Consider the following 23166-nt stretch of genomic DNA (forward strand, 5'->3'; position numbering starts at 1 on the left):
CAGGCATCTTATCCGCATGGCTGTAAGGGGTCGTGCAGCTACGTCTCGATCCCTGAGTCAACAGATGGGGACGTTTGCAAGACAACAACCATCTGCAGGAACAGTTCTACGACGTTTGCAGCAGCATGGACTATCAGCTCGGAGACCATGGCTGCGGTTACCCTTGTCGCTACACACAGACAGTAGCGCCTGCGATGGTGTACTCAACGACGAAACTGGGTGCACGAATGGCAAAGCGTCATTTTTTCGGATGAATCCAAGTTCTGTTTACAGCATCATGATGGTTGCATCCGTGTTTGGTGGCATCGCGGAGAACACACATTGGAAGCGTGTATTCTTCATCGCCATACTGGCGTATCACCCGGCGTGATGGTATGTGGTGCCATTGGTTACTCGTCTCGTTCACCTCTTGTTCGCATTGACAGCACTTTGTACAGTGGACGTTACATTTCAGATGTGTTACGACCCGTGGCTCTACCCTTCATTTGACCCCTGCGAAACCCTACATTTCATTTCAGCAGGATAATGCATGACCGCATGTTACAGGTCCTGTACGGGCCTTTCTGGATACAGAAAATGTTCGACTGCTGCCCTGGACAGCACATTCTCCAGATCTCTCACCGATAGAAGACGTCTGGTCAATGGTGGCCGAACAACTGGCTCGTCACAATACGCCAGTCACTACTCTTGATGAACTGTGGTATTGTCTTGAAGATGCATGGGCAGCTGTACCTGTACACACCATCCAAGCTCTGTTTGACTCAATGATGGCCGTTATTACGGCCAGAGGTTGTTCAAAAATGGTTAAAATGTCACTGAGCACTATGGGATTTAACTTCTGAGGTCATCGGGCCCCTAGAACTTAGAACTACTTAAACCTAACTAACCTAAGGACATCACACACATTCATGCCCGAGGCAGGATTCGAACCTGCGACCGTAGCGGTCGCGCGGTTCTAGACTGTAGCGCCTAGAACCGCTCGGCCACCCCGTCCGGCCCAGAGGTTGTTGTTCTTGGTACTGATTTCTCAGGATCTATGCACCCAAATTGAGTGAAAATGTAATCACATGTCAGTTCTAGTATAATATATTTGTCCAATGAATACCCGTTTATCATCTGGATTTCTTCTTGTGTAGCAATTTTAATGGCCAGTAGTGTACTACTACTACTACTACTACTACTTCCGCTACTACTCCTGCTTACAGCATTCGCAACAAATTTGGCAGACAGTATCCACATATATAATCGAAAGTACCCGCAAAATTATATGATTGTACCACATATAATTCAAGAGATATTGAGAAGCTTGAAAAACTAGGGTTTTCTTAAAACGGAGCTCAAATTTCCCATACTATACTGATTTAGTGTTTGATAACGAGAGCACTTAGCAATTGCCAACGAACTTGAAACGTAATTTCAAACGTTTTCTTAACTATTTGTCACTTAATGTCAAATATTTAATACGGTAACTCATTTGTAAAAAGTCAGAAGTATGTTTTTTTGTAGAAGAGAGATCGAGTCAGTAAAGAATCGGGGCTTACTGATTTGCTAATAGTATACAGGGTGATTCAAAAAGAATACCACAACTTTAGGAATTTAAAACTCTGCAACGACAAAAGGCGAATGAAGGGAGCTATAAAGTTTCATTTAGTTGTACATTTGTTCGCTTGAGGCGCTGTTGACTAGGCGTCAGCGTCAGTTGATGCTAAGATGGCGACCGCTCAACAGAAAGCTTTTTGTGTTATTGAGTACGGCAGAAGTGAATCGACGACAGTTGTTCAGCGTGCATTTCGAACGAAGTATGGTGTTAAACCTCCTGATAGGTGGTGTATTAAACGTTGGTATAAACAGTTTACAGAGAATGGGTGTTTGTGCAAAGGGAAAAGTTCTGGACGGCCGAGAACGGGTGATGAAAATGTAGCACGCATCCAGCAAGCATTTGTTCGCAGCCCAGGAAAATCGACTCGCAGAGCTAGCAGAGAGCTGCAAATTCCACAATCAACTGTATGGAGAGTCGTACGAAAAAGGTTAGTTATGAAACCTGAACGTCAACTACCCGAGGCGATGGATCGGCCGCCAGGCAGCCCGTGACAGAGCACTTCATCACTGGCCTCCAAGAAGCCCTGATCTTACCCCCTGCGATTTTTTCTTATGGGGGTATGTTAAGGATATGGTGTTTCGGCCACCTCTCCCAGCCACCATTGATGATTTGAAACGAGAAATAACAGCAGCTATCCAAACTGTTACGCCTGATATGCTACAGAGAGTATGGAACGAGTTGGAGTATCGGGTTGATATTGCTCGAGTGTCTGGAGGGGGCCATATTGAACATCTCTGAACTTGTTTTTGAGTGAAAAAAAACCTTTTTAAATACTCTTTGTAATGATGTGTAACAGAAGGTTATATTATGTTTCTTTCATTAAATACGCATTTTTAAAGTTGTGGTATTCTTTTTGAATCATCCTGTATTATTGAATAAACTGCTGCACTGGTACAAGTATACTGAAAGATACTGTTCTGTTCATCATACACTGGTACAAATGTACCATGCTCGAGGGTACTGTTCTCTTAATAGAAAGTATGAACTTGAACTAGCAGAAAAAAAATTGGAAAAAAATGAAATTGGATTATTAGTTTGTCTTCCTGACATTTATTATTAATTAGATTGCCTACAAAAAAGCCTTAATGCAAAAAGAAATGGATAAAATACGAAGTAAAATACGCGTAATAAGGAATCGTATGCTTTGAATTTATGAGAATACTAATAAGATTGACTGATGTGTAGACTTTCTGCTATAATTAATTAGTGTACAAAACGAGCTGTGATGAAAGTGTTTGCATTTATCACGTTTCGAAATAGATACATATTCGATAAATTACCTACCAGTCGTATTTCCACCGACCGAATGAACTGAACGTCCTCATCTTGTGGCTTTGTGACTCCGGCATGGTAGCTCAGCGTGTTCGGTCAAAGAGTTAGCCACTCTCTGTAATAAAAGCTGAGTGAACGGATGAACGAAGAACCTGAACGGGTGTTGTCAGACGTCCGCTCCGAATAAATTCAACGTGCAATATAAAAAAAGAGATAAAAAAAGTGGTTAGCGTTGCTGCCTCTCGATACGGGTTTCCGTGATCAATTCCCGCCCGGGTCGGGGATTTCCTCCGCCGGCGGACTGGGTGTTGGTGTTTTACTCATTTAAAGCCAAGTGCCTCCCCCATTCCACTTCTCACTAAAAGCGAAAGCGCGAAACTAACAACGGGGCGCCAACGAGAGGCGCTCAAAAAATGGCTCTGAGCACTACGGGACTCAACATCTTAGGTCATAAGTCCCCTAGAACTTAGAACTACTTAAACCTAACTAACCTAAGGACATCACACACACCCATGCCCGAGGCAGGATTCGAACCTGCGACCGTAGCAGGCCCGCGGTTCCGGACTGCAGCGCCAGAACCGCTAGACCACCGCGGCCGGCCGAGGCGCTCACCGCCGTGGAATGAAAGCAGTAGTTGTAAGAGCAGTCGCGACCACTCATTGGCCGAGAGAGGGGCGGAGACTTACACACTGTTCAGAAAACAGCGGCGTGGCTGTAATAAAACAGAAACGGAAGCCACGCGTTGTAGAAATAATTTCGGGCGTGCATTGAGGCATCCCTTCAGCTCACCGGTTGACGACGACCCCCTGGCAAATGATTTCTTGTTCGATGGGCTCAGAAACTCATTTTGGAACTTTAATGTACTTGACTATTTTTTAAGTGAATACGCATTCCATTTCCTATTGTTAGCAGTTCCTAGAAGTTGGAACGTATGGCGTCCCTCGGAAGGCTTTCGTGGTGCGGTTCGCGATACACCTCGAAATCGGGATATTCCGCGAAAATCGGAACGTGCGGCAGCACAAACTATACGTACCCTTATGCGGGGCCAAAGCAGTGGAGCCGACTGTGCGAAGCGACGCGCTGCGCGTCGTTGCCTAGCAGCGACTGACCCCACTGGCCCGCCTAATAGAGCAGTTAGGCCCAATCGAGACCACTCGCCCTCGTGTCGCAATTCCTCCATCACCATCTCTGTTGTAGGCGTCACCGCTCAGCGTTCCTACACTGGCAATGGAGATGATTGCAGATTTACTTATCTATGCAATGTAGTTTTCATCACGACTACTGTGAGACGAATTATGGTATCGCAGCGACGGTCAGTTCCTCCAAATGCGTACAGGGATGTCATGTGAAGTGCGACGTTACCACAGATCGTTAACTTAACAAATATTTCTCAAACGAGGCAAAGTGTGTTGCCGGTTAGCTAGTCTTTGCCACTATAGTATCTGAAGTGTTGGCAGAAGAGCCAACACTGTGTTGTTAGGGTAGGCCGAAATGCACGCGTTTAGTTACACGCTGACTGGCGTGAGGTCTGGAACAGTTAAGGGAATTAATAGTAGCAAATAAAGTACGTAGTTGATATAATACTTAACTTTAATCCACAATTGGAGAACATCGGTCTGACGGTACAGGCTTTAATATCTCAATATAAACTGGTAATGGCGCCTTGCTAGGTCGTAGCAAATGACGTAGCTGAAGGCTATGCTAACTATCGTCTCGGCAAATGAGAGCGTAGTTGTCAGTGATCCATCTCTGGCTAAGTCGGCTGTACAACTGGGGCGAGTGCTAGTACGTCTCACTAGACCTGCCGTGTGGCGGCGCTCGGTCTGCCATCACTGACAGTGGCGACACGCGGGTCCGTCGTATACTAGCGGACCGCGGCCGATTTAAAAGCTACCGCCTAGCAAGTGTGGTGTCTGGCGGTGACACCACAGTATCTCAGTAGCCATGGTCAGTATTTAGGAGCAATCGTTCAGAGGAAAAAAGTCCAGGAAATATGACTCTAAAGCGCATACCTTCTTCATTTTCAATGCTGTGAAGCAAAGCTCTTCTACTTTAAGTTCTTTGCTTTCCATATTTTGAGAGGTGATAGTTCGAACCAAAATAAGAAAAAAATTGCCTAGTAAACATTGGCTGTAAACTGAATACCGTAAGAGCTATTAGCACTTGTTCATCTTCGGTACAGTGAAATACATCTTTTCTGCTGAACAAGTGCCCATAGCTCTTAAGGTACTGGTTTTAGAGCCTATTTTTACTAGACAATTTTTTTCTTGTTGTGGTCCACATTATCTGCTTCCAAAACTTGGAAAGGAAAGAGCTTGCACTAGAACAGATATGTATCACAGTATCTAAGATGAAATAGTGCTCATAGCTCTTAAGGTATGCAGTTTAAAAACCATGTTTACTATATTTTTTTGCTTCGAAAAATCGTTCCTGTCATATGTTTGAATACTGCCAGTCTCTTCTGTATTTCCTCAATAATGTGTATTTACTTTACGTTTTCTTAATTTTTTGATACTTTATTTACCTTCTTTCTTCCATATAAAATTTAAATGATCATGTATCGTGTAGCCTCTGACTTGGAAACACTATTTTGCATTAGCAAGGCAGAGATATTAAATGTAAAGTATAAAAAGCTAAGCTCTTTCAACTTGTTACGCAAAAATGACATTGACTCCATTTCTGCATTTTAAAAAGTCTGGTATTTAAATTTTAAAGTTCTTTGACTATTGCTTCTGACATTCAGTCATTTGACTAAATCACTTGCGATTCTAAGCAGTTATTTGACAAAGACAAGAGGAGAACATATTAATTCTTACAACGAAGAGGCAGACATAAGGAAAAAGTGTCTACTTTGAAAACATAATGCTGCTAATATGTGGAGAGTCTCAGTTTTTCATCCTTACCACGTAGTTTTGCTACGAAGTTCATCAGAGACGAACATAAATGTTTGTCTGTACATGTCAGCACACGCACTCTTACAAGAATATATCTTTCCGATACATTGTTCGTTTAAAATAATTTTTTTCAGAAGCAATACATAAGAGAACGAACACAGTGCACAAACATATACATAATTGCATGTTATGATTCTTATTTTAAAGTCCAAATTCAGTTCTCTTTCTGCATTCGTACACATTTGTTTCAAGTACACGGTCTAAGCCTTGTTAATAGTTTTGTTTCAATACTTTAATCAGTATGGTGTCTTCCTTTTTTATAAATAAGTTGACAACACATTGTTTTTTAAAAATTGATACGAGGAATTAACCCAATTGAATTTCGTTGGGATGGACCTCTTAATCTTCGTCCCGTAGCTGCTGGATAAGCATCCCAAAAACCTGCAGCAGAGTGCCTTCTGGCATCGTTGTCAGATCTTGATACATTATTTTGCGGTACAGGTTTGGCATCAGGCAAGTAGGATGTCTTGACAACAGCAACGTGGGATGACAGGATGAACTGTCAGTAGGAATGTGGCTATGCATTCTTGCGATGATATTACAAACTTAAATATTGTATGTCACATCATCTATTACGAATGATGCCACAAAACAGTTTTATGACGACCATGAGATGAATTTCACATTGTCGCAGAGCAAATGTCATGGTGTCGATTGTCAGAACATGTTTTCCTACACGAGATAATCAGAAAATCACGGTATCGCACCCACAACGTGTGTTACATGAGCCCTCCTGACAATGTTTTGTTTCTTAGCAGCACGTATATTACTATTATTATTACTGTTAACGTTTACACCTATGCTGGATGTAGGATCTTCATCCAATATCGATATACCAAAGTTGAAATATTTTAAATTATTTTTTTGTTTCAGTTATATCATGGTGCAGGTATTTCATTTCTTGCTGAGGTTTTCAATGTTATCATCATGGCCAATGAGTTTTACTTAATCATTTTTCCATGAATCCAGAAATACAACTACGAATGAAATGGATTTTCCGGGAAAAAATCCACAGAAATACCACTTGAGTAGAGCTACACCGCATTGCTAAGCCATGCGCCTTTCTTAAATCATCATCCCTTCATAAACACAGCCCTCTCACCCTCCTTCCCACCCCTTCCCTCTCCTCCAATCACAGCCCCATATTTTACCAGTAATTAAAACAAAACTGTCAATTAGTGTCTAGTATCTTATCGGCCACTGAAACAACAAGTCAGTATGTAATCCTAGTGCCGCTATCTTTTTCTGTTGGCACCATGCTGACAAGTATCTCAGCAACTTGAACTGCTCAAAGAATGAAGTATCCAATCAGTATGTAAGCCACAGAGCCTCCATCTTGTTGCGTTAACATCATGAAAATGAAATGATCATATGGCTTTATTGGCTAGGAGACCCCATTTGGGGTTGTTCGAGTACCCTTTGGAAGTCTTTTGAGTTTACGCCACTTTTGCAACTTGTACATGAATGAAGAGGTGTTGAAATAATTAGTATAATACGAACACCCAATCCAGTAACTGAACTCGGGAACCTGCAATCTAGAGGCAGCACTGCTAACCACTAGACCACGAGCTGCAGACTATTAGCATCATGTTCAATAGTATCCGCCCGACCTGAATTGCATAAATGAAAAAGTCAATCATTGTGCAGCCTCAGAGGCAAAATCGTGTCCATGTAGAAAAGTACCTGATCGACGTGGGTTGTGTAAATTAAACAGCCAGTCTCTAAGTATTCCAGTAACAGCACATGATTGATTGCGTTTCTGAAAGCTAACTGTGGCAGGTGGAGGCGTGATGCTTTGTCAGCAGAACCGAAGCTTTATCATCCAGTCTCGGCTTGTCTGACTTCGTAGAAACCAGACACACACACACACACACACACACACACACACACACAAACACACACCACGCACGCACAGCTTCATCAAATCTCGATTTATCTGAAGCTTCGCTGACATTGCAGAAACCTGAAACAACTTACACACCCGCACCCACCCTCCCACCCACTCACCCACCCTCACACACACACACACACACACACACACACACACACACACACACACACACACATATATAACACACAATCACACAAACACTTAGATCTCTCAATCACAGAACTTTTCTCATCTCTCAATCACAGGACTTCACTAGCCACTTGAACGAAACCAGCCAATCACACCCCAGTATATTCCCAGCTATTAAAACGAAATAGGTAATCACAGTCTAGTGTTTTACGAGTCATTAAAATAAAACAGCCTATCAGCGCGTACCCCATATTGTCCTCTGTACCTCCCACTTGGCAATGTGCAAAGTTAGGTCTTGGTACCACACTTGGCGCGAGGCACGATGGACCCCCAAGTTAAATAATTACAGGTCTAAATTGTTTTATAGTTGCAGGAAACATATTCGGCGAAAGTAACGTGCTAATCAGACAAGGCAGTGAAAGTTGCCTTTTACAACTAAATGACGCTATATTACTGGCGGTATAAAAACGAACTTCCATCATCTGACCAAGAACCATTTTAGGGATAAGAAGGTAATGCATAATGTCCTAAATTAGATAATGTAACTAACTTTATTGACTAACTAATATAGTTTTCTTTGTTATTTTTGATCTTGGGTCTACCAGTGTTTATGTTACGCTGGTGTAAAAAAATTAACTTTCGAGGAAGGTTAAGATATTTAAAGCTCGAAGCTATTGTGTCAAGGCTGTTTACAGACTGCACCTCAAAAACCAACAATTAATAAAGTATGTTTATCTCTTGACGTTACGTTTTCCAACACTTTAGTACAGCAACCTTTTCCAACGATAATTTGTTTTGAAACGTCTTTAATGAGGTGTACCACCTAAACTGCGATACAGAATTAAAACTTTGAACATCACCAATTACGATACGATTGCTTCATGTATCTCTTCACTTTACTTATGTGAAAGATGATAATGGGCAAGGTTCCACACAGGCGGAACTATGATGTCTCATTGTTACTAAAAATTCGACCTTTTTAGCAGATTAAGACAGCGCTTAAAATTGATTCTATTTATTCCATAACCGTTGAAAATACATGTGGCACTATTGTTAAGTAACGTAATTGTTCTGCCACAGTAAAAACTACGTATGGCTCACTTATAGGCACTACTAATCTAACTTGCAGGCTAAGCTGCACTGGCCAATGAGCAGCGTTCGACATTTGTACTGTTGTGACTTGGCAAGACAGCCAAGCCACTATGATGGGTAGCCGAAAAGCACGCGTTAAAGCTCACGCAGGCTGGCGTGAGGTCTGGAACAGTTATAGGAGTTTATAGTAGGAAGAAAAGTACGTAGCTTCGGGAATACTTAACTTTAATCCATAATTGGTGAACATCGGTCTGACGGTACATGTATCACAAGATAAATAGCAAATGATAATGGCGCCTTGCTGGGTCGTAGCAAATGACGTAGCTGAAGGCTATGCTAACTATCGTCTCGGCAAATGAGAGCGTAATTTGTCAGTGAACCATCTCCAGCAAAGTCGGCTGTACAACTGGGGCGAGTGCTAGGAAGTCTCTCTAGACATGCCGTGTGGCGGCGCTCGGTCTGCAATCACTGACAGTAGTGACACGCGGGTCCGACGTATACTAACGGACCGCGGCCGATTTAAAGGCTACCACCTAGCAAGTGTGGTGTCGGGCGGTGACACCACATGTACCACGGACCCACCCAAAATTAAATATTACCCCATCTAAACTGTTCTGTAATAGTAAAGGAACGAGTGCTTTGTTTACTGGCACTGCCGTTCTAATTTTCGGGTTAAGGTGCTGGCAGCGAACAAAGATCGATATTAATGTTAAAAAATATATCGGCTCAACCACTTGTTTATAGTGTAAAACTCTGATACTGACGCGTTTCGGAAGTCAACAGGTTCTTTTACTTTTTATTATTCTGATGATGGAAGCTTGACTACCGAAACGCGTCAATCATAGTGTTTTACACTATAAACAAGTGGTTGAGCCGATATATTCTTTAACATTGACATTCACAGCCACGACCTCTCATCCAGTATGGATAAAATCAAAGTTAGATATTAGTGTCAGACATGGTACAAAACACAATGTCCCCTATAATTAAAGATTTTCACATATAAATCGGTCAATAACAGCAAAAAATACGCGTGACACTACAGATCTAAAACTTCCTGGCAGATTAAAACTGTGTGCCCGACCGAGACTCGCACTCGGGACCTTTGCCTTTCGCGGGCAAGTGCTCTACCATCTGAGCTACCGAAGCACGACTCACGCCCGGTACTCACAGCTTTACTTATGCCAGTACCTCGTCTCTTACCTTCCAAACTTTACACAAGCTCTCGAGCGAACCTTGGAGAACCTCGTAAAGTTTGGAAGGTAGGAGACGAGGTACTAGCAGAAGTAAAGCTGTGAGTACCGAGCGTGAGTCGTGCTTCGGTGACTCAGATGATAGAGCAACTGCCCGCGATAGGCAAAGGTCCCGAGTTCGAGTCTCGGTCGGGCACACAGTTCTAATCTGCCAGGAAGTTTCATATCAGCACTCACTCCGCTGCAGAGCGAAAAATCTGATTCTGGACTACTGATCTAATTTGCAACTTATTGCACACTTGGCAAAAAGCAATGTTCAATCGTTGTACCACACTTCATGTAAGACACAAAGGACCCTCAAATTCAGTATCACAACTTTATTTTCATGTCTAAATTTTTATACACTGTTCAGCCACGTTAATGTCACCACCTGTCAAAAGCCTGAATAACTATCTTTTGCAGTGTGGATTATTGTGAGGCGTGCAGGAAGGAAGTGAATGAGGTTCTGGAAGTTACTGACAGGGATGTGGAGCCATGCCAACCCAGTGCCATGGCCAGCTACACTAGGATTCGAGGTTGAGGATCCGTGGTTCGAACAGCCCGATTGAGGTGAATCCGCAGATTCTCGACTGGGTTTGAATCTGAGGAATTAGGTGCTCAGAGGGGTACAGTAAAATCTTCGAACCATTTACTTACACCGTGACCTGTGTGGCACGTTGCTTAGCTCTGCTGGTAGATGCCATGCTGGCTTTGAGAAACAGACTCTCCCTAGAAACGGACATGGTCCCCAAGGATAGATACTTATGTTGATCCATTGTGTCTTCCAGAGTGCCTATATCACCGAGGGAATTCTATGAAAATATTCAATAGACCAGATCGCTGTCTCCTCCTGCCTGGACCCCTGAGCTTTCAGAGGTTTCACGCTGTACATGCCAATGGCCACGCGTCTGAAGGAGCATAAAAAGTGACTCATCTGAAAGACCACCTGCCGTCACCCAGTGCATGTCGAGTTGTGGTAATGGCATGCAAATTCCAGCGTTGGTATTCGATGAACAGGTTTCAGCACGGGTGCATGAACTTGTCGCCTGCTGCGGAGGCCCATACACTGTACTGTTCGCTGAACGGTCGTTGATGACACTGTTGATAGCCCTTGGTTCATCTGTGCGGTCTGTTGCTCAACGGTTGAACGTTTATTTTCCCATACATATCTCTGCAGCCATCATTCGCCCCTGTCATCTATGGCGCTAGTGAATCACAGTTTCCTCAGTGCCGGTTTTGAATAATGCCATTTTTCTAACCACAGCGGCATGTGAGCAGTTTACAAACTTAAGTGTTTCGAAAGTTCTTCCACCCTTGATCCAAAAATCAATGATCGTGACCTTTTGGACTTCACATAAAGCACCTCGTATCCGCATTACAACAACGACTGCACTGTTTTCTATTTCCCCCGAGACACTTTATATACCCTCGACTTCCAGTGCTACCACCTCCCTTGTGTGAATGGTTATTACACGTTGATGTCGAACATAGATGTGGCGACGTTAATGTGGCTGGAACGTGTGTAACAGCAAAAATACGTGTTGCACTGCTGATCTAACCGACAGGTTAAGCTCCACTGAGCAATGAGCAGAGTTCAATCTTTGTACCACATATTTGATGAAAGGTTAGGTCAGGGAAATGAATATAGATACTAAGAATGCGTCTCTATCACTACCTGATGACATCAGTGAATGACATTCAGCAAATGGTACAGAACGACTTTTAAAAAGACAGGAAACTTTCCAAGTTTACCGCTATGATCGGGAATTAAAATAAATTATGGAACTTGACGTTAATGTGAAGATAAATAAAGCATTTTATGGGAGAACCCACAGAAAATTGTCAAAAGTGATTGCAGACGAAAAAGCAGTGATAAATGTTGATTCGAAGTACAGTGATTATTGCTTCATGTGGTCAAATACAGTGTGTTTCTCCTCCAGCAAATGATAACGTGAGCAGTGTATCTCGTTATCATCCGTAATCACATGCATTCAACTTTGCAAACATTTCATTTCCTATCGAACTGAAATAAGCGGAGATAATAGAGAAAAACAATGTAAATCTATTTGTTAATGAGTACGATAGTCAGTACTCTGATCACTAGTGAATAGGTGCGGTAGGGACCTAAGAACATGAAGAGAAATAGTTTAAAGTGATGCCATTATTTGTCTCGAAACATCATAATCGTGAGAAACTTGTGAATCTCTTAATGCTGCCTGCTGGAAACGGGGGAATTTACAAGTTCTGTTAGATAATAATCATTTTAGGCTAGCTCTTGGTAGCGTTTTACTTCTCATCTTTGTATGTACCCTGATACTGACTGTATTGAATGGTTTAGTAAACAGCTGTCTCCGATTGCTGGGTGCACTAAAATTATTTGTTTCAATACAATCAAATGATCATTTGTCCCAAAGAGCAAGAAGCGTTTCAAATAGCAGGAATTTGTTACGTCTGCAAGGAATGCTACCAAGAAAACTGAAGTGAAACATGGAGATCATTGTCATTTTAAAGGCAGATTTCGTGGAGCTACACATGATAGATGTGATTTAAATTGTACATCTGATATCATGATGACTGTTGTGTCCCAAAATCTAACGAATTATGATGCTCATTTTATAATAATGAACCTATGTGAACGATTGGAAAAATCTGGCCACAACAAAGCAACAAAATAAATGCAGCACTATGTTTTTGTGATCGCGCCAAGCATAGAAAAGCGTAAAACACTCACTAAATTTGTTCCAGTTGATACTGTTGCGTCACTGAATTTCTATTTATAAATTCTATCAACTTTCGGACGTGTTGAGCAGAAAAATGTCCTCCATATTTAAGGCCAGTTTGCTGAGCGATTAAACAACAATTGGAATACCAAACAGCGTGCAAATTGTTCAGTTTGTTTGAATGCAAGACAACTTAATTTGAAAACCGAAGTCTTGCTTTCAGCCAATGCTTGAAAATTTCCGCGCACTCTGTCTTGAAACAGATGAATAGTGTCCAACACATTATGTGACTTCACATGGCTCAGCGTAAGATGCTTCTTTGAAAACTACTAAAAGAATTGCAACTTATTACGTACATAGAACAATTACAGTTCGATAATCATGGCATCAGAGTTGTGATTCTTCATTGTTTACATAGACATGTAACTGCAAACAATGGGTTCATGGCTGATTATAATGAAAATAACGATGCCGTTTTATATACCTCGATGTTAACAGTTTCTACAGCTGCGTTATTATGCAAAATCCACCGGTCTCTTATTTTGCATAGATGTCTGTGGAAGGTTTTGGGCGTTCCATATGATTTAGACATGGGTTACATTCTAGAAGTAGATCTTCAGTCTCCAGGAAATTTACTTGAGCTTCACTCTGATTTACCATTACGTTCTGCGGAAATTATACCACCATCTAGCATCAACAAACCAAGAATTCCAACGAAGCTAATCTCCAAATGTGATTCACTACGGAAATTTAAAGTTGTGTTTCAACAAAAATCTTATTATAAGGTAAATTCGCCAGATACTGTCATTCTGACAAGCTTCCTGAATAAATCAGATATCCATTTTGATGTTGAGAAATGTTTGAATGCAAAATCTATTTTGAAAAGAACTCCTTCCAACTTCTGAATAACAGTGTTTTTTGCAAAGCTACGCAGAAGGTGCGAAAATGTGTGGTGTGACACTACTAAGAAGTTTCGAAGGTAGATATGAGACTGGTGCTCTGATTGCAAGACCGAATTTCAGGTATACTGTCGTATTTAATAAAACCTTGCTTGCTATTTAATTAAGTAAAATGAACAATGTTTTCGATGGCCCTATAGTTGCACGAATGGCTACTTTAGATATTTCTAAGACGCTGCTTCTAGATTTCCGTTATGGGTATGTGTTAAATTTGAGCCAAAAAATATTAAATTATGTTAGATGACATTTGATTTACCAGTTACCTAATGGTTGTAAATGTAATTGTAACCTATATTTTGTATATAAAATATTCTCGGTATTCTTGCCGCGTCAGTTCTAGATAAAATCTCGAGCTTTCGACGATTACCTCCATCGTCATCGTCAGGAGCTGACTGTCTCTACTGCTGCTATGGTAGCCTCTATATAGCCCGAAGACGGCTTCTGATTGGTCGGCTTCTGATTGGTTGGCGATTACGTGCTGCTGTCTCAGACGGTGTCACTGTGTGCGCCGGTGGCGCCACCGCTTCCGTTTAAACGTAAACCTTGGAAGGAACGCCTCTGCTGCTTCTCTGCATCAAGCGCTCGTTTCCACGCACAGCTCAGATGGTATCCGCTATCGCGGTTAAAGTTCTTTTGGCTCATTCTGATTTCAACAGCCTCCTTAATAACCGAATCCCAGTACGTGGAGGCATGGGACAGAATTTTAGTTTCATCGAACAATATTTTGTGTTTGTTCGTGAGGCTGTGCTCCGCAATTGCCGATTTCTCAAGCTCTCTATTTTTAATGTGGCGTTGGTGTTCTGCGCAGCGTTCGGAAACGGTACGAATAGTCTGACCTATATAATTGCTTCCACACTCACAGGGTATATTATAAACACCGGGGACCCTGAGGTCGAGATTGTCCTTAACAGGGCGCATCATCTCCTTAATTCTCTTAGGAGGACGAAAAATCGGTCTAATACCACGTCTACGCAGGACTCTTCCTATTTTGCTGGAAATTGCGCCACAAAAAGGAAGAACCGCAATTGGTGTATCATCCTGTGAGGTTGCAGCATTATCACGTTTCCTTCTTTTGGAGAACGCTGCCTTTATATCGCGTGCACTATAGCCGTTCTTTCGGAACACGTTCTTTAGGTGATTAATCTCGAACCTTAAGTGGTCCTCGTCAGAAACAGATTTGGCTCTATATACCAACGTGTTCAAAACGGCTCTCTTCTGAGCAGGGTGATGGAAACTCTGTGCGTTCAGGTATAAATCGGTATGCGTCGGCTTACGGTATACAGAGTGGCCAAGACGTCCGTCCGTCTGTCGTTGTACTAAAACGTCTAAGAAAGGCAGTCTCCCTTCCTTCTCCATCTCGACAGTGAACTGGATGTTCGAATGGATGCTGTTCATGTGTTCAATGAATTCTTTAAGAGCATCTTCGCCGTGTGGCCAGATCATAAATGTATCGTCAACGTAACGATAAAATAAGGACGGACGGAGGGGAGCCGAATTTAGTGCACGTTCTTCAAAATTCTCCATAAAAAAGTTAGCCAGTGATGGAGACAACGGAGAGCCCATTGCCATACCGTCTGTCATTTCATAAAATTTATTACCATACAAGAAGTAGGTGGTCGTCATCACGTGCCGGAACAATTTTATAGTTTCAGGAGGAAAAAGATCCGCCAGCATTTTCAAAGTGTCCTCCACAGGAACTTTTGTGAACAGCGACACCACATCCAGGGTGACTAAAATGTCATTTGGACCAACTCTAATATCTTTGATTTTCTCAATGAACATCTGGGAGTTTTTGATGTGATGTTCACACCGGCCAACTATAGGAGTCATCAACTTTGTTAAGTATTTGGCCAGCTTATAAGTAGGAGAACCAATTGCACTGACAATAGGTCTCATGGGAACATTCTCCTTATGGAGCTTCGGTAGTCCGTACAACCTGGGCGGTCGAGGAGCTCGGACTCTGAGATTTTTTGTAATATCGTCTGGAAGCCCGGAATTTTTCAGTAACTTCATGGTTTTTCTGCTGTACGTCAAAGTTGGGTCCCGTTTAAGACACTTATACGTACTGTCCTCCAACAGTGAAGTCATTTTTCTATGATATTCGGTAGTATTAAGGACCACGGTGGCATTTCCTTTGTCAGCTGGTAATATGACAAGATCTTCATCCTTCTGAAGTAAACGGAGCCCCTCCCTCTCCTCTCTACTGATATTAGACCTGGGAGGCTTAGCTGATGCCAAAAAGCGACTGGTAACAAGTCTCACTTCGTCGGCGTCGTCCTGTGCAAGATGCCGCACAGTCTGTTCTACTCCACTGATAAGATCCACGATGGGTATAGTACGTGGTGTAGGAGCAAAGTTCAAACCTTTATTAAGGGCCGAGATGGCTCCTCGACCTCAGGGTCCCCGGTGTTTATAATATACCCTGTGAGTGTGGAAGCAATTATATAGGTCAGACTATTCGTACCGTTTCCGAACGCTGCGCAGAACACCAACGCCACATTAAAAATAGAGAGCTTGAAAAATCGGCAATTGCGGAGCATAGCCTCACGAACAAACACAAAATATTGTTCGATGAAACTAAAATTCTGTCCCATGCCTCCACGTACTGGGATTCGGTTATTAAGGAGGCTGTTGAAATCAGAATGAGCCAAAAGAACTTTAACCGCGATAGCGGATACCATCTGAGCTGTGCGTGGAAACGAGCGCTTGATGCAGAGAAGCAGCAGAGGCGTTCCTTCCAAGGTTTACGTTTAAACGGAAGCGGTGGCGCCACCGGCGCACACAGTGACACCGTCTGAGACAGCAGCACGTAATCGCCAACCAATCAGAAGCCGACCAATCAGAAGCCGTCTTCGGGCTATATAGAGGCTACCATAGCAGCAGTAGAGACAGTCAGCTCCTGACGATGACGATGGAGGTAATCGTCGAAAGCTCGAGATTTTATCTAGAACTGACGCGGCAAGAATACCGAGAATATTTTATACATAAGTGCCGCCGCGAAAAACTTCGTTCTCATATATTTTGTAGATGTAGAAAAGATGTAAACTGAGAATGTAAGATATATGTTGTAGATGTAATGTAGCTGTGTTATGCAACCGAAACTGTAATCTATATTTTGTAGATACAGAAAAGATGTAAACTGTGAACGTAAGTTAAATGTTGTAATTTATTGTGATCTATGTGTTGTAATACAAAATTAACATTGTACTCATTATGTTAAAGATACAGTAAGAAACAGAAACTGTAATCTGTATGTTGCAGACGTATTTTTAAAATGTGATTATTCTCTACTGATTGTGTATGCGATATGGAAGAGATATTGTAATCTGTATGTTCGTATGTAAACTACCGGAAAAAAATAGTACACCCTTTTAGAGATTTATAATTCATTCAATGTGTATTATGGCAACAGTGCACGTGGGGTACATGAAATGATTACATTTACAGATCAGTATTACAAGCGGTTCCGAGGTACCAAGTAGCGACCCATAATGAAACACCCATATTAGTACGTAGCGTAGTCTCCACAGGTGATAATGCAGGCGCTGACTGGCATACGATCGATGGTTTAGATGGCGAATATTGTTCTGTGATTCGTTATGCCTCGCCTGATCGACCTGTTTTCGTAGTTCTGTAAGAGTTGTTGCTTGGGGAGTCGCACGAGTCATTTCTCCTCTCATCAGATCTTACACGTGCTCGATTCGAGACAATCCCAGAGCTCGTGCTGGTCAGGAAAGATGCTGCACGTCTTGCAGAGCACGTTGAGTTTCACGGGCAGTGCATAGGAGAGCATTATCCTTTTCTAACAGCACATTACCTTCCTGTTGCAAGAACGACGAGAGAACGGGTCTAACAACATTCTGCAGTTACCGAGCACTGGTTAGCGTCCACCCTAGAAACACCAAGGGTGAAAGAGAGTTGTAGCTTCTAGTACCCCAGACCACAAAGCCTTGGGTGGGGCCAGTGTGTCTTGGACAAATGAACTCTATAAGGCAGCGCTCACCTCTTCTACACCGTACGCGCAAACGTCCATCACTTGCGTGGAGGAAGAGTATACTTTCATCGCTGAAGACCACGAAGCACCATTCGATCTTCCAAGTGATCCTCTGACGCCATCAGTCGCTTCTGTGGCGTAAGTGGAAGGCGGGCCAGAGGTGTGCGTACCCATAGTTCCTGTTGACACGTCTGGGCTCAAAAACCCTCTTATCTGTGCTCTGGTAGCTTTGCAATCTACCGCTGCTGCCCTTACAATACGAACATCCTGGAAGGTGTCTGTGCTGCGTGAACGTCCAGAACCTCGTCCGCGACCACTCACACTAACTTCATTGCACAAATGACACAGCACGTTCAGCTTGTGTCGCAGTTTTCCGAAAGGACCATCCCACCATCGGAAGGCCAAAATTTGAACCTTTTCAAACTCGCTCAGTTGGCTGTAGGAAGCACGAGTTCATGTCCATGACATGGTTGTCTGCTTGCTTCACACGTTTGCATCTCATCATTATGGCTGCGAGAACTTCCTATTAAAGAGTAAACACAGATGGCGCTCTGGTAGCTATGCTACTACGCCATCTGTTGTGGCATGACGCTGAAGCCATTATCAGTACATCTGCTATCCCCTAGGTGGAATATGCTGTCATCTAATCGAAATAGACGTCGTCTTTCCAGCTGTACTAATTTTCTTTCAGTAATGTGTATGATTGTGCCTTTGTAAATTACTGGTTGTATATGTGTTAAGACAATATAATGTTCCATGATATATCGAGCTACGTATCTCAGTGTTTTTCTTTTGATCCATGTCTATTATGCCAGTTTGAATTCGTAACGCTGTGTTCAACAGTGGAACACACGTGTCACGCACTCAATTACAAATACCAAAATTTACTGAAAAATCCAAACAACTACAGTTAACTAAATTGCTGTTTGTCACCTTTACTGGAGTAAAACTCCTGTAGCAGGAACAGAATTTTCTAATGCAATGTTCAGGTCACTTTCGCATGTTTCCGATGTAAAATTTGTATAGTTTTCGTTGAGCGTTAGGTAAACATAAATGTATTCAAAATTAGATAAAACTAGTACTGGAACCTCCTTGATTTCCATGACTTTAGTTATGTGTGTTATCTGTAGATCGCGGGACAGGAAAACAATAGAGTGCGATAAGAGACGCAGGTCTAATGGAGTAGAAGGTCGCTATGCGTGCTTTAACCCCTCAAGAAACTATTTGTGAACTTTTACCCCATTAACCTGTATTTCTTGCGTAGTCCCTTCAAACGTAATCAAGCGTTTTTTATTGGTGTTTATGTACCTTGGATGCCTCATTATTCACCTTAGATAACTTGAATTAATTTTCCGTTTCTACGATTTATCTTTCGTTGAGTAACCGTTTGTTCAAGACATACCTGCCACTCAGACTCACTTCGAATATAACCACTTCTTCCATAGCGTCATTTCTTTTTCCAGAAACCGAAAGAGAACATCAACTCGACGGCCTTTAACAGAGCCGCATTACAGTTAAGCTCTTGTCCTTACTAAAAACGGAATCTCAATACGGCAAGTGTTCAAAGCTACTGTGTTTTCAGAGGCTGACGCTTTTTTCGTTAGTGTCCATCTGTCTGCTTCCATTTTGATGGCCAGTTGGCATATCACTTCACACAATTTTTCATAGTCTGTATTCATTTACACTGACAACGAGAAAAGCCGCCCATACTGTCGCAGTAAGCAAAAACTAAACTCATTTCGACAGATAAAAAATTGTCATGGCTATACATTTTCTAGTCACATTGCGAGCAACCAGCATTATGCTAGAAATAGTGATGTGACTTCCAGAAACTATCTTAAGATGAACCTGACAAGGTTCGAAAACCGGTTCATGGATAATAATAACTATTCAAAAAGTTTTACGTATTTGCATTCAATTAACAGTCACGAGGTCTAAAATATCTGTAACGGATAAACTTAATCTAGAACATTTATTTCAAAACTAGCATAGCGCCCGCTGTTTCACTCGCGTGGAGTGCATCTTCCGCTCAGATTTCTTTTGTTTTCTTAAACCGAATTTGTATGTTGTTATGCCCATTGCTCATGTGTAAATCTACACACACAAAAAGTGTTAGTGAACCTTTACATGGCTGCCAGTCTTTCTACAATTAAAGTGTTCCAACGGATTTAATAGAGTTAAAAAAGAAAGAGACAAATCTGGTCAGTGCCTCCTGGTACTGAATTCTCTCATGTTAAACGAATGTTCTTGTACATAGAATGACATTTTAACATGGTATCTATTTTGTCATGAGCAATGATTAATTTGGGTAGTTATTACAAGAAACATAGTTTTATAATATACACTCCTGGAAATTGAAATAAGAACACCGTGAATTCATGGTCCCAGGAAGGGGAAACTTTATTGACACATTCCTGGGGTCAGATACATCACATGATCACACTGACAGGACCACAGGCACATAGACACAGGCAACAGAGCATGCACAATGTCGGCACTAGTACAGTGTATATCCACCTTTCGCAGCAATGCAGGCTGCTATTCTCCCATGGAGACGACCGTTGAGATGCTGGATGTAGTCCTGTGGAACGGCTTGCCATGCCATTTCCACCTGGCGCCTCAGTTGGACCAGCGTTCGTGCTGGACGTGCAGACCGCGTGAGACGACGCTTCATCCAGTCCCAAACATGCTCAATGGGGGACAGATCCGGAGATCTTGCTGGCCAGGGTAGTTGACTTACACCTTCTAGAGCACGTTGGGTGGCACGGGATACATGCGGACGTGCATTGTCCTGTTGGAACAGCAAGTTCCCTTGCCGGTCTAGAAATGGTAGAACGATGGGTTCGATGACGGTTTGGATGTACCGTGCACTATTCAGTGTCCCCTCGACGATCACCAGTGGTGTACGGCCAGTGTAGGAGATCGCTCCCCACACCATGATGCCGGGTGTTGGCCCTGTGTGCCTCGGTCGTATGTAGTCCTGATTGTGGCGCTCACCTGCACGGCGCCAAACACGCATACGACCATCATTGGCACCAAGGCAGAAGCGACTCTCATCGCTGAAGACGACACGTCTCCATTCGTCCCTCCATTCACGCCTGTCGCGATGTTGGGGCGTGAGCGGAAGACGGCCTAACGGTGTGCGGGACCGTAGCCCAGCTTCATGGAGACGGTTGCGAATGGTCCTCGCCGATACCCCAGGAGCAACAGTGTCCCTAATTTGCTGGGAAGTGGCGGTGCGGTCCCCTACGGCACTGCGTAGGATCCTACGGTCTTGGCGTGCATCCGTGCGTCGCTGCGGTCCGGACCCAGGTCGACGGGCACGTGCACCTTCCGCCGACCACTGGCGACAACATCGATGTTCTGTGGAGACCTCACGCCCCACGTGTTGAACAATTCGGCGGTACGTCCACCCGGCCTCCCGCATGCCCACTATACGCCCTCGCTCAAAGTCCGTCAACTGCACATACGGTTCACGTCCACGCTGTCGCGGCATGCTACCAGTGTTAAAGACTGCGATGGAGCTCCGTATGCCACGGCAAACTGGCTGACACTGACGGCGGCGGTGCACAAATGCTGCGCAGCTAGCGCCATTCGACGGCCAACACCGCGGTTCCTGGTGTGTCCGCTGCGCCGTGCGTGTGGTCATTGCTTGTACAGCCCTCTCGCAGTGTCCGGAGCAAGTATGGTGGGTCTGACACACCGGTGTCAATGTGTTCTTTTTTCCATTTCCAGGAGTGTATATTCGACCTAGTGAAAAGTTGGTGAATTGAAGTTCCATTTCTTTTTCTGTGCAATTCTGACAAAGCCTTTCTTTAATTTAATTTACGAACTGTAAAATCTTCTAAACTTTTCATTCTAATTAAGGCCATAGAAGCATGGTCTTTTCCGTAACTACTACTGACCAAAAAGTGATTCTGCTTCCATAATGAAATATGTTCATAAAAATTTTCGTCCCCTATTTCACCCCATTAGGGGCAGAATTTCCAAAAACACTGAAACACGTACTTTTTTTATTTCTAACGGAAAAATCAAATACCAACTTTCATAGATGTAGCTTTAAAATGCTTTAGTAGTTCTTTAATAATGATTTATTGAAATAAACTTTCACCCACTATTTCATCCCCTTAGGGGTTGAATTTCGAAAAGGCTAAAACACGTATTTTTTCTTCCTGACTGAGAAATCAAACACCAATTTTCGTAGTTCTAGCTTCTAAATTTCCTTTATAGCAACGTACTCGTATTTTCAAGTAATCTTTCAGTCCCTGTTTCACCCTCCTAGGGGTGGAATTTTAATAAATCCCTTCTTATACGATGCCTGCAGTATAAATCGTCTCCAGATTTAAAGTTTTCGTACTTAGCGGTTTGCTCTTGGTGATGATGATTCACTGAATTAGTCAGGACATTTTCTGTTACATCTAGTGAAGATTATGAGTGGCGAAGTGTTGTTCTTTTTTGTACATCATGATGATGAGTATTCTGTTGCCACCCCCCATTTTCCAAGAAGACAACAACGATTTTCAAAGTTCCTGCTTTAATGTACACTTAGGTATCCTAGTTCACTCCGCCAGATCCGCTAAATCAGCCAATATTAATCTACTAGAAAATGAATACGACTATTTGGAACAGCTGGTGGAAGATACCAGCATCCCTGCAATTTGGTGGCTGCACAGAGTCTATTCACCAATGCATGGGCACAGCTGAATATGGCGTATCTGAAAAAACTTGTCAACTCTCTTCCTCGTCGAACTGTGGTGATTGTCAGAGCGACAGGCTGTATCACATGCTATTCAAAAATGGTTCAAATGGCTCTGAGCACTATGGGACTTAACATCTGAGATCATCAGTCCACTAGAACTTAGAACTACCTAAGCCTAACTAACCTAAGGACATCACACACATCCATACTCGAGGCAGGATTCGAACCTGCGACCGTAGCGGTCGCGCGGTTCCAGACTGAAGCGCCTAGAACCGCTCGGCCACGCCGGCCTGCTTCACATGGTATTACATCGATGTCTACTGGTGGTAAGTAATTTATTGTCTGGTAGCTTATCCTGCTGACATAAATACTGGTGATGAGTGCCTTGCTTGTCAATGGCGCGACAGACGTTTTGGCATGTAGATTCCACAATGTGACTCAGTTTAGTTAAGTAAGCTTCTGCTCAGAAAATTGGAAAGTAAAATTGAGGAAACCAGTGAGGGGGGGGGGGGGGGGAGATCAGCTAGATGCAGGAGTGGATGTCTGAAGACGATAACGCAAAGAATTCTAGAAGTTAACAGGGATAAAAGAGCTGCACACAACACAAGAAGTTGTTGTAAGGAT

General features: G+C 42.9%; 1 protein-coding gene across 1 annotated transcript in view; it reads right to left on the minus strand.

Moving 5' to 3' along the window:
* LOC126094467 (cytochrome P450 6j1-like) overlaps positions 1-3978 on the minus strand; it is a 138231-nt gene extending 134253 nt beyond the window's left edge. Inside the window, exon 1 of the mRNA XM_049908855.1 lies at positions 3906-3978. The gene's annotated coding sequence lies outside the window, so the exon portion shown is untranslated. The remainder of the gene's footprint in view (positions 1-3905) is intronic.
* Between the last annotated feature and the right edge of the window lie 19188 nt (positions 3979-23166).

The sequence above is a fragment of the Schistocerca cancellata genome, chromosome 8 (genome assembly GCF_023864275.1).
Source record: "Schistocerca cancellata isolate TAMUIC-IGC-003103 chromosome 8, iqSchCanc2.1, whole genome shotgun sequence".
NCBI classification, from domain to species: Eukaryota; Metazoa; Arthropoda; class Insecta; order Orthoptera; family Acrididae; genus Schistocerca; species Schistocerca cancellata.